This window comes from Nylanderia fulva, unplaced genomic scaffold (genome assembly GCF_048542155.1).
Source record: "Nylanderia fulva isolate GAGA-0341 unplaced genomic scaffold, ASM4854215v1 Scaffold10, whole genome shotgun sequence".
Classification (NCBI taxonomy): domain Eukaryota; kingdom Metazoa; phylum Arthropoda; class Insecta; order Hymenoptera; family Formicidae; genus Nylanderia; species Nylanderia fulva.
The window spans coordinates 3,888,257-3,901,959 of NW_028189193.1; the positions used below are offsets into that span (position 1 = coordinate 3,888,257).

A 13,703-nucleotide genomic window follows, 5' to 3' on the forward strand; every position below is an offset into this window, starting at 1 on the left:
TCACAAAATTCACAATTTAATTTGTAGCTATTCGACGAATCCCAGTTCTGAGTTGGCTCGTCAGAATTATCTTCCTAAGGAGATTACAAGCTTAGTCGAAAACTTCCCCGTTTTGTAAGACAGGATACTTTTCTCCATCTCTCTCTCTCTTTCTTTTTCTTTCTCATACTCTTTATTATATTAGTTATTGCTGCTAGAGTTCCTGACAGAGCGAAGGATGTTCGTAAAAATAAAAATTCGTAACATGAATGGTGGATAATAATAATTGCTATTATTTGAGCGGACAAGATCAAGCAGATTATCGTACACCCGGATTAAGAAGATTCTCCTTTTCCTACGTGATAACTCATCCCATCTAATTCTTATCTCACGGCAAAGAGGCAGACGAATTTTACTCCGACTCTTCTCGAGCCAATTTATATACCGTGATAATTACTTCCGCGCTTTCTTAATAAGACGCTTATTATACAAGGTGTTCGTGAAACGTATCTTTTTTTTATCCAAATTGAAATTGTGTTGAAATTGTCTTATTAATAAAATCATATCTTTCGTCTGAAAAGCTGAATAATTATAAGAGTCGACGTCCAATCAGACGTTCATTAAGACAGACTGCGTTTCTCAAAATTCAATAAAAAAAATATAGCTATTATACTGTGCGATACAGATTTTACGGGACACTCTATATAAAGTGCTTTTCTTCTGCAATGATATATTGTAGCACGTGGCTTTAGATAGTAATTGCATGTGCAGCAAGAAAGAAAATTAGGTGCTTTAACATCGTGAAGTTAATGACGTACAATTTATTGCGCATACCAAGCTACAATACATCGCTACAGTAATATTCCCGGTATACTTCTTATCGCGAAGAGATTCATTATCACGTTGAATTAATTGAAATTAATTCGCGACTTTAGAGTTTTTAGAATTGCATATTGTCTCAAATTAAAACAAATCTTCATTCTTATGACTATAGATTGCATAAAATGAAAACGCAGTACAGCTATTCTCTTTCTCATAACAACAAAGTAAATAACACAATTTTTAAAAACTCATAAAGTTTATGTGGAAACGTCAGAGAGAAAATTGTTCGAATCTAATTGTAAGTCTTATTTATTTTTAATATCAAGATTGCATCTTTAAACTTTGAAATTTTTATGTACCTATATAATTTGATCACAGTAGGAAAATTTGTTTTCTTGTTAAAAATGCTTCTTAAAATTTTTATGTTAAATATTTAACACATTCATATGTTAATTTATATGTTTTGTTTTATTAGTGACAAGATTTATCTGTTCAAATTTATAGAAAAAATGTTGATTTTTTATTTTATAATATAAATGGATAATAAAATCTAAAATTAACATATTTTTAGTTAATTTTTACATTAAAACTATGTTAATTTTACACAAAATTTATTTTAAATTACTTGAAGTTTTGCATTTATTTTGGGTTAAAAGTTAAAATATTAACGCAGTATTTGTGTTTTCACTTAACATATTATATTATAATCCATATTATATTAAATTAACACAAAAATTTCTGTGGATCGTTTGGGATATGTGATATGTGTAAAATTTAACACAAATTTTTCAACTGTGTAACAATATACGTAAATCGGTACATAAAATTTGGATAAAATAAATTATCGCTTTAATTATTGAAACTAATTAAAAAATGTAGAACTATATAATTCGAAGACTATAAAATTTATTGGTTTAAAGTCGAAAAATGACATGATATCCTAACTTGGCTGAAAGTTAGCATATCATTTCACATTTTTCAAAATTTGAATAATATATTTTTATAGTTTTCGACGAATTCTATAGTTCTGTAGGATAGTTCCAACCGTAGGTTGCCACTAAATATATATTTAACCCAAAAAAATACTCGTACTTTCGAATATAAGGGTGATAATCTGCCCGTATTTAAATTTTTACATTAAAACTGTGTTAATTTTTCACAAAATTTATTTTAAATTATTTAAAGTTTTGCATTTATTTTGTGTTAAAATATTAACACAGTATTTGTTAACATATCTATATTATGTTAAATTAACACAAAAATTTCTGTGAAGCATTTCCATGTAATATCTGTTAAATTTAACACAAATTTTTCAACTGTGATTGATTAAATGCGCGATTTTTTCCAAAATTACTTAATTTCTATTAAATTTCTTGTTCGTCATTTTGATTAGAAAAAAAATCAATTTCGAATCTGTCGAAGACCCCATGAATGATTGGAATTCTGGGAACTGCGCAAACGTCAATTGATTCAATCAATCGCGACCCTACAAATCCAAACAGCTCGCCGTCAGTGCGGCGCCGCGAAAACCGATTAACCGCTGGCGGCGTTAATGGATTTAATAGGTAAAAGCCGGTTATCATCTGGTTATCAGCCCCTGCGACCGAGAGGATTAGCCACTCAGCCCCGGTACTTGTATTTCGTTCAGCGTCGACGAATGCTGCCGCGAAGAGAATCGAACGAATGCGTCGTCGAATTAAATAAGAGCCTTCGTGGCGCCGGACCGATTTCGAGGATTTCCCGAAGGATTGTTCTCGTTTAATTTCGAAAATAATTGATGAAAATAATTGGTTTACTTCTATTGGCTATGGGTTATCGGCTATGTTGCAATAAATTGGATATTGATGATCGTGGTCTCTCCTGTTAGTAATGATAAATGGAAAAAGTAAAGTTTCGTTTTTGTTTTAAAATACTCTCGTGGTTTCAGAGGATCGTGGGAAAAATAGCGAATAGAATTTTATTTACAATTTTATATGCCGTATAAAACAAGAAAGATTGAAAAAAAGAAATATACATACATCAAAATAGATAATATATCAAAATATGCATATAAAATTATAGATAAAATTCTATTTGAAATTTCCTGTGTGTCGAATTACGAATCATCTAAAATTAACTTTACGATCTTTAAATTTTTGTTTATATACTCGTGATGACGAACTCAATATATGATGTATATGAAAGCTAAACTTTAACTTGACAGTAAAATAAAAAATATTAAAAATAATAACTAATGATTTGTATAAATTGCATTCGATATAATATTCCCTGATGATCACGCAAATAATATAAAATTAAGATGTTTATTTTAAAATTCTTCTTTTAGTATGCGACAGCTGTTCAAAGCTGTGAAAATAATTTCGAACGATGTTGAGAAATACGGTAGTCTTTACACATCATACTCGTCCTAAATTCTAGTTGCAAATATGTCGCTATGTGGATCGTCATATGTACTATTTTGCGATTTTTCATCTTCCTAATGTAGCTCGCATACATATACTCAAATACGTATGTAAAGACGTCATATACATATTGTATATGAAAAGGCATTTACTAGCTTTGCAATACGGCTATATTTATGGCAGTTTATACGAGGCTGTTCTTGATTTTCTTTAACATATATATAATTTCGGTATCGATAATATTGGTTAGTCAGCAAAGGGAGATATCGTCCTTAAATTACTCGCGCGCCAAATGTTCGTAGTTGCGCATTTAATAGTTCAGGATGGGATAGTTCATGGTAATTAAGTGCATTAGTGCGAAACTAAATTTCACCATAAACGATTTACCAAAGCACCGAAGTATCCTCTATCAGGATGTTAAACAGATTTTGGTGGTCTTCCACTTTTCAATTAAATATATTTAACGCAATAAAAACCAAATTATACGCAAATAATTACTTAAAATTTAAAGTGAATAAAGTAAATTTCCCTCCCTCGCTCTCTCCTCTATTTTTTATGAATTCTTTCCGATTCTTTCTCTATTTACATTTCCGGACTGCTTATTTCAAGTATCAAGGGCTTTGTTTCACAAATATACTTGCGCATTAAGGGTATGTTTGCTTTATCACACTGTCAAGTTATATAATAGATTATTATATAATTAATCTTCCCTCACATTAGAAATATAATAGACTTTTAATTAAATCAATATTATTTTGATGAATTTAGAAACTCTTATTCAAACTGTCGTTCATTGTTTAAGACAAATATATATTTTTTCTGAAGAATGCCATTATAGTGATTAAAAAAGATTTACTTCCTATTATCTCTTTTTTGAAATAATTTTATATAAAGGAAAAACCTGTTGCTCGTTCTACATAATACTTATTCAATATATTAAAAGAAATAAAGAACAATTAATATATTTATTAATAGAAACATTTTACATCAATATATAATATATATTCTTCATTTTTATAATTTTCCCTAAAAATATCCCAAAATAAATAAAACGTGCAAATGATATCTAATGTTCTCGGTAAATGTGTTTTAAGAAAAATAAGTAAAAAAATTCATCATTATTCATGCGACAATTCATATAAATTAGAGTCGGACTTTGAGTCGATTAATTATTTTAATTGAGCACATTTTTCTTTACGCGGTTTAAATGTACAATTCTCGCCCGATTTAATTCTATATTTCTTTCCCCCGAATCTCTCAATCTCCTTTCCTTTTGTTTCAATCTTCTGCTTTCCTTCTTTCACGCCCGATTGGTCGATACGCTATTGATTCCTTCACGTGAACACGTGGGGGACTTATGTAATTGAAGGCATGAGTGAGGGAGCTCCTTTATGACGTTTCGAATCATAGTGTAGCGCGACTCACACAACAGCTTTTCAATAGGTCGTCGCTGTTTCGTACGTATTCTGTTATCAATCGTGCTTTGTACCGCGTGCTGCAGCTCTACCGTGAAAACGCATCCGGCAACCTGTGAAATCAGCAAACGGAACGCGATCCCGCTCAATAGCGCATGCGGCGGAATTGACGAAGATATACTGATTGCCTCTCGAAAAAAACGGAAAAAAATGGATTGTTAAATAGAGAATTGGGAAACAAAATCGTTGACCGTATTCTGGATTTATTCAAGCGGAATGTGATTTTTGATAAGATATCGTTATGATGTCATATTGATATATCATATTGTTTCGCTTTGAAATCGATATTGTATCGATAACGCGGTATATAAAAGATGAATAAATGGAAAAAATCAGAAAAAATTTACTTTTTTTCTACGTAACTGGATATTTCAATAAAAAGACGAATTGAAAGAAATTGATATAGAAATTAATTTCACGAAATCGTTCATTCATAGTTATTCAAATATATTTTAGAGAATTGTGGTGAGCACAATTAAATCATTCGCTATTTATTATTCATCTAAATATATAGGTTATTGATATTCGAAAATATTAATTAATATTATTAACTTAATTATTGTACAAGGTAGCGCACGCAAAATGTCATACCAATTAAAAAGCGACTTCGCACCGCTTTGACATTTTAGATATGCGAACACTAACGATGCAAGATCGTTTTTTAAATGGTATGACATTTCGTGTGTCACCCTGTACAACTGTTGTGAACTGTGCTAGTGTCGTCTAAAGGAAAGCTGATAATTGATTAAAGGCATCTTTCTCATATATCTCTATCAAATGAAAATACTTAGAAGAGCTATATCGGATTAAAACAATTAATCTTGCTTATTGACGATAATTTATTAGTGAACAATCTATATTATAATCCTTTCATTCTCTTCCTGGGCACCCGTATGATCAAGTATCTAATTATATATAAAAATATTATCTTTTATATCTAATATATGTTTACAGGGTGTCCAGCAGACTCAATGAAAAAAATTCTCCTTTTCAGATTTTCCAAGACCAGAAATTAATTTTTTCCCTGATTTTTTAGTATTATTTTTTATAAATATATAATTTGCATATATCTATATGATAAATCAATTAAATGTTAAATCATGAAATTCTTGAGATATTTTTGTCAACAATGAGCAGGTTCGGAAGTTAAAACAAAAATTTTCAATGAGTTATACAATCTGCATTATGTACGAAAATCGAAACAAACGTGTCACTATTTAAATGTGATACCTTTTTTATTTATATTATATCAAATTTTATTTTTAATATATTTTAACTAATTATAATACATATATTTTAATATATTTAATGGTATCTAATATCACAACAAACTTTTAAATAAAACATTTTTAATATAATTAATGTATTAATTTTTAATTAAAAAAATAAATTAAAATAAAATTGTTGAACAATATTATAATTCTTAAGCAATGTTATAATATATTTTGAAATATATAATACATTGAAATAAAATAACACCCAGTTCTCCAGATTTCCCTGACCGCTAGACACCCTGTATTATACAATATGGAAAATCACCTTTGACTGAATACAACGAAAATAAAGCGAAGAGATTGCAAGATTTTTATACGACAGAGCACAGGCTAAGCGTTTATAGAGCATTGAAACGATTAACTTCCGCCAGCGCTCCTAAATGTCCGCGATGAATTAAATGAACTAAACGATAAATGCTAGACATTTAGCATTCGTGTCAAGGATCATACTACGATTTAACACGATTCATCGCCATCCTTACTACCCGGTATAACTTCGCATCGTTCATCTCGCGTACAATTTCAACACATTTCACCGCAGTGTGTCCCATCTTTATCCAGGATTTCGCGCCCCTTCGAAACGGAAACGATTGAGCATAAAGGAATTTCATAGAGCGATTAGTGCAGACGCATTTGCATCCAAATGATGAGATTTCGCGTGAACGGAGGATAATTGCGAAAGTGCATTGCGCACTTCTGCAGATCTGGCAATCGGGAGAGAGATTCTATAGTAGGTTATCATGCGTTTACTGTCTATTAAAATGTGTTAGTCGATACTTCAATACGGGAAACGAGATTTAAAGTTAGTAAAGTTAAATGATGAAATTTCAGAACAGGAGAAACATTACGAAAAACATATATATACATATATATGTGAATTTATTCTATTTTATATAAAGGAATTTAATAACAGAGGAATTTGGTACTGACAATTTATTACATATAAATTCAAATAATCAAATTTTTCAAATTTTTTGGTGGACTTTTATTATATATTGAAAATATTCATTTTTATTGTTCAAAAATATTTTAATTTTGATTTACTTTAATTTTTTACTTTTAAATAAATTTATTTCTATAATTTATATATATTCTGTTTAAATATTAAAGTAATCTCTATATTAAGTTCGGCTTAATTTTTTTTATTTTTCATAAAATATAATTGCTATTTGTCTTCTCAAAATTAATTTTAGTAAAATATCGAATATTTCGCGTTTTCTCTCCCTAATTTTTGTACCATATTGCTTGTGTGCATTATAAATATCCGCATATATATTTTCTGTGAGACTACATACAAGTGCTCTTATCTCTACGAATTTCGTAAGATCCTTCGCCTGATCATTCCGGAATATAATTGAATTTGGAGTGCATTATACAGCTATACAGTAGAAATATGAAATGAGATTTGTGCTGCAATATTGTTATCTCGGGAAAATGTGACAGTGAATATGAGCAGACTGTGCACGTATTGTATATGTTCATGTATATGTATGGAAGCGCATCGCGACATTCAGATAATGCACGTACAATGTAATTCGCATATATGCGCAACTGAATATGCATGTAAGCAAAACAGGGATAATCGAAATCATATAACGAAGATAAAGTTATATTTATATAATTTTTGGAGGATTTTGATACAGAGAAAATATTTGTTGCGAAATGAGAATATACGCGCGTATATAAAATCATAAATAAAATTCCACCTCGAAATTCCGTGAAAAATTACAAACGCCTAAAGTAAATTTTCGAATTCTGCATTTTGTTTTCCAGTTTGTCTGCCTTTGCATTAACGTCTCATGTTCTACCATCTGTATTAGCAACACGGCATTAATTGCGGAACAGCATTAGCGAGAAGTTTGCTTCGCTTTGCAGTGCGTAACTTCTCTCACCGATGTAGTACAATTCCCGCGGGATTCAATTTGACGAGCGAGGTGAAAGTCCAGAGGAAGCGGATACGTGACGATACAAACACGCGAAAAGGATAAGACAAAATCCGAGAAATTCCGTCTTTTCCACGACGACGTTCCCGTTCGATTTGACAGCTCACGCGTTTGACAGCTCTCGAGTGGTTCTCGAGCAGGACGATGCGATTTGAAAATTTGCTCCAGAATCGACGAGCAGATTCGCGTCGCTGTTTTTCATTTTCACAAAAAATCCCCCTCGAGAGCTTTTTTTTGTCGCACCGAAGAAAAAACGAGATGACACGCTCTTTTATTCGCCAAGAGCGCGAGAGCAGCCCCAATCACGACTATCGACAAGTGCTAGAACCGCGAAATACGTCATTCTCGATATTCTCCCGAGAGTCCCGAGCACTTAAGCCGTCTGGCGAACTTTCGAAACGACGGAGAACGCACAGCGATTATTTTTATCCGTCTGTTCGTTTTATACCGTCTCGTTTTATTCCGTGTCCTTTTACCGCGTGGAGAAAAAGATCGTGTTAAAAAAGTTCTCAGATGGAGATATCTCTCGTGGAGAGATTCTATGCAATCGGCATTACATTAACCATGACGGAGAAGCACAGAGAAATCCCCATTTGCACACAGCCGAGTCTGCAGAAGCTTATCGATCTTGCGCGAGAAAAGAAAAGAAAAAAATCTTCTCTGTTCGGATGCAGTTAATTCTTAATGAATCTTTTTTCAAGAACAAATGTATCTCATGTTATACTGACAAAGAAATTATTATCGATAATTATATCTGCAGTGCGGTATGCCGCATTATTTAGAAAAGAATATTGTGTGTGTATTTGTATCGGTAATCAGATCAAGTCCACATATACACGTACACATATTTTATTTAATCTGTTAATATAAATTATCCCCCGTGTCTAATTGTTATGATTAAACTCGCTCGCGTTGTAATAACTATCCAAATTTAACTACTGTAATCAAGATCAATTATGATTAATCAGAAAATATAATAACAATACTAATATATTTCAGCGTTATAAGTGAATAATTAGATGATGAATATGTTATAATAATACAGGGTGTCCAGCAGATTCAATGAAAAAAATTCCCTGACTTTTTAGTATTATTTTTTCCAAATATATAATTTGCATATATCTATATAAATCAATTAAATGTTAAATTTATGAAATAAAATAACACGACGATGAAAATATAAGTTAACGAACACGCTGTAGATGAATCAATTTTTAACAATACAGAAAATTAGCGTGCTGGAAGTCAAGAAAAAGTTTATATTTTTTTAATAAAAATTTCAAGACAAATGTAGAATAATGTGAAAAAATCTAGATAAATTTCCAAATTTTTTCCAGACAATTCCAGGTTTATAAAATTTCCTCACAATACCCGGTTTTCCGCAGATTTCCCTGACAGCTAGACATCTTGTAATATAATTAAATGTTTTAAAATTCTCTTCTGTTTTATCAAACAATACGCATCTCTCGATTCGCGTATATTAACAGCAAAATTTGGGTTAATACACAGAAAGAATTTTCTCTTAAATTTACCCTGAAAATCATGGTAATCGTGGGACAATATTGGAAGAATTTTATAAAAGTTTTTCTAATTAATATTTGCCATAATAAAAATATTAATATCTACCACAATAAGATATAAACTATACTCGATTAATTTTATTACATACTATATAAATTGTAAAATTTACTATGTATACATATTAATATTTTTTATTGTGGTCAATATTAATCAGAGAAACTCTTATATAATTCTTCCGTATTATCCCACAATTACCATAATTTTCAGGGTAAATTTCAAGAAAAAATTTTCGCCGTGTATTTAATAATTCCTTGTTTATCAAATCGGCATCGTCGAATCTTATCTCGAGATTATTTAATGAAAGCGCAAGGAAGACTCGAGGAAGTAATCTACGAGAACATAAAAAGTTATGGAACCCGAGATATCTTTTCGTATATATCGTGATTACCCCTGTCAGGATAAATTACGCAAGAAAATTCGAGCAAGAAGAGAAAAACGATTACATCGAGGTTTTTGAATACAAAATACCAGATTTAATGGAGCATGTCGTGTAAGAATAAAAACGACGATTTAAAATGTCGCCCTTAATCATGCGACGTAATAATTTCCCGAGATACCACTATATTTGCATGTGAAAGAAAGGTAATTTGAACGACGCGTTCTCGACTCGGTAGTCCTTTAGACGTATTAATAAAGTAGAGATGAGGGTACGCGGTTTTTACTTAACTGCAACATTAACGTCAGTTAATTCGCGCCATTCATAGAAATTTCGCGAGCGCACCGCATGGTTAAAATTTTAATGGATTTTTCTCATTGTATGTTTAATCGTTCTTTTACGATGCATAGCAAGAAAAAAGTGCGATTCTTCAAGAATATTTAATCTTATGTACAATGTGTATGATCATTTTGAAAACGAGCAGATTATAAAACTCTCATACATTTTAACCTCTTTTACTTTCAAAATTATTTTATGTTAAATTAATTATATATTCTCTCCCTTTCTCCCTCTCTTTCTACTTAAAATATTATATTGATTATATCGCTAAAAATACACATTTTAATTTAAGATAAAAATCTTTTTTGCTTTTTTTTCTTGCAAGGTGATTTGACAGATATATGCAAAAATAATTTGTATTATTCACGAACACAGGTTGGTCTCTTCATTATTTATTTACTTTTGTGTTTTGATTTCCTCATAAAACAAATGACAAAGCTACTTATTGGTTCCATCTCTCTGATGAAAGGCAAAAGTAAGTAATATAAAGATTTAATGTCGGAACTTTTGTGTTTCGACACATATCAAGATAAAGTGATCGTATATTCTTATGGATAAAAATAGCTGTTTGTATTGAGGTATCCACTATCGCGAAAACAGTAAAAGTTGTTTCTTTAGGCGTTGTCACGTCTTTCCAAGCTATCATCCTTTACAGTTTTGTCTTGTCTTGTTTTCATTCGGTTTACTTTATTTGTTTTCTATCGTTTATTTATTATATATTGAAAACGCAGAATAACAAAGTTTAAAACAGATAATTTTAAATAAAACAAATAATTTCTTTATCTAATAAAAATTATAATTATAAACAAGATATTAAAAATAGGAATAGTATTTTATGTCAAGAATAAATGTAATGAAAGATAAAATTCACATATTACAAAAAAAAACAATACTGAAATATAAATAAAAAATATTTTGAAAGATAATATTTTTAGAATTTGCATTTCATGTTTTATATTTTATCAATATTTTTATCGGAAACGTAACAAAAAATAAAACTTAATAAAAACTGATGTTTATCAAGAAAAATTGATAGATGAAAAATGTATTTGTCACGTAAAGATATAAAGTATAACGCAATAAAATTTTTTTGACGGAAAAAATATCGGAGATATAAATTCATTTGTAAAATATTCTAGAAATTCCTATTAAGACGATCAGGCTATGTAAATAGTTAGAGAATAGTTCAATTGATTAAAATATCTTTTAATTAAACGCATACTTAAATCTCTCTTAATTAATCCCACAAAATTTGCACTAATTAAAAATCAGTAAAAATCAATAAAATTAAATCAAATAAATATATTAAAATATGCATAATATGCTTAAATGCATAATAAAAACTAAAATTCCTTATTATCATTAATGTTATTATAATCGCTTTTTTGTGTAATTTAGTTCTAATTTTAATTACATTCGTTAAAGAATGCAATACATATTAATATCCATTTATATAATTTATAAATTCAATATTTTAAATATTTAATACAATATTTAAAAAGTTTCATGAAGATCTGAATCAATGTAGCACTGTAAAGTATTACATATAACCAACAAAAGAATTCATGAATATTTATGGCACATTAGAAACACGTTGAAAAGCTCGTTCTTCCAACAATATTTTTTTTATTTGGATTGCATAACAAATGCAATTCACTTTGTAGGTAAGCACATTAAAAGCAAAGATATTCTACATACAATATTGCGTATCTATCCTGTTACTATAAGCCTCTTTGCTAATGTACGTAGCACACAAATGCATCGCGATTGCATCGCGCATACAAAATGGGGAAAGAATTATAGAGGAAAGACACGTCGAAACAATGCACGACCTATTTCGAGTTAATGTTCATCAAATATTTAAATGAATCTGTGTTTCTGTGTACTTTATATACCGTGGAGGATGTTTAATTGCGAATTGCAATTAATCGTCGAACGGCATGCTCGTGATCGTATTCTCGTTAAAAGCAAGCTTTAATTTGTCGATGACATTGTTCAGCGTAAAAAACTGGCAGGCTATAACGTTATTTTATCGCTTTAATCTGAGAACGAGAGCATATGCATCTCTCTTGAAATAGTAGTACAGATTTAACCATGGGTTAACCGGCCAGGAAGTTGTATTTCAGTATCCCGAATGCAGTTCTGCGGTAGTTAAATTTTTCCGTGCACGTTCCATGAACTTGCCGCGTGTTTTGATGAAGATTTAATCAACCCGTTCAAGATACACAAACAATTTTCTATATCCCGTAAGTGTTTAGAATCCGTCGCGGATCTTAAGGAAAAATATACTTAGGAAATCTATATTGTCATAATATAGATATTATTTTATAATTTTTCAAATATATAATTAATAAATATATAAATATATATATATATATATATGTATATAAATATATACGTATATATAATTTAGTTATGTAAAGATCATTTTCTTTTAGAATTTTTCCGAAAATCATGATAATATGGTACTTATTGGAAGAATTTCTTTGATTAATATTTACAATGAAAAATATTAATATAATATGTACTAGTAAAATATAGCAAAAATTTACTATGTACGTACTAAAATAATTAATCAAATATATTTTATATCTTATTGTAGATATTAATATTTTTTATATGATATATTTTTATAATATTATTCATTATTATGATTTTCAGGATAAATTCTAAATTCTCTCGAGTATATTTTACATAAATACATACATATATATATATATATATATATATATATATATTAATATAAATACGTATATATATAATATCTAAAATAATTTTATATATATTTACGCGAATCTGATTACAGATATGTATAATCGCAAATAATGCGATGAATAATTATAGAAAGTTCACATCATATTTGAATTATGACTTTTATCATTATTAGCGTAAATAAGATTATTGAAAGTATTGTATCTCGGTAAACGCATATTATCGATAATATTTGTTGTCAAAACTAATACAAAAATTTGAAGTGCATTAAAGTACACGAGCGTAAATGATGTATCAGCTACTTCGATAATACTTCTGAGATTTTCCAAGATACGAGAGAAAAGTACATATATACTGCAGCAAAGATCAATTCGCGAGAACGATTTTATATCACAGCAGTCTCTTTCTAAAAATACAAGTCCTACATCAAAACCAACTGTCAAACTTTACTTGCAAACTGAAAATAATATTGCAACCAGATTGCTTCTAAAATTACACGATGCAAAATATATAACTAAATTAACAGATTTATTTTCATAGCATATATCTCCTTATTTATAAACATGCCTACCATATGGTAAGCAAAAATGATGGCAAATTTTAAATAACAAGTTGACAAAATTACAAAGCAAGATACAAATGATTTATAGTTTTCCTCCCCTAATTTTCAAATGTCAGGTGTCGATACAATTAAATAATGAATATTTGGAACGTCTTAAGTATTATTATATCAATCAAATATATATATATTTCTATCAATATTGTATAATCCTGTGATTTTCTCAAATTATTTGGATTCC

The 13,703-nt window shown here is 29.5% G+C and overlaps 2 protein-coding genes across 2 annotated transcripts in view; one reads left to right on the forward strand and one right to left on the reverse strand.

Annotated features, from left to right (window-relative positions):
• The window catches only part of LOC114931999 (prolactin-releasing peptide receptor), a 71,815-nt gene that overhangs the window by 52,235 nt on the left and 5,877 nt on the right, over positions 1-13,703 (forward strand).
• LOC114932005 (uncharacterized) overlaps positions 1-13,703 on the reverse strand; it is a 109,015-nt gene that overhangs the window by 44,591 nt on the left and 50,721 nt on the right. The gene's annotated exons all lie outside the window — the stretch shown is intronic.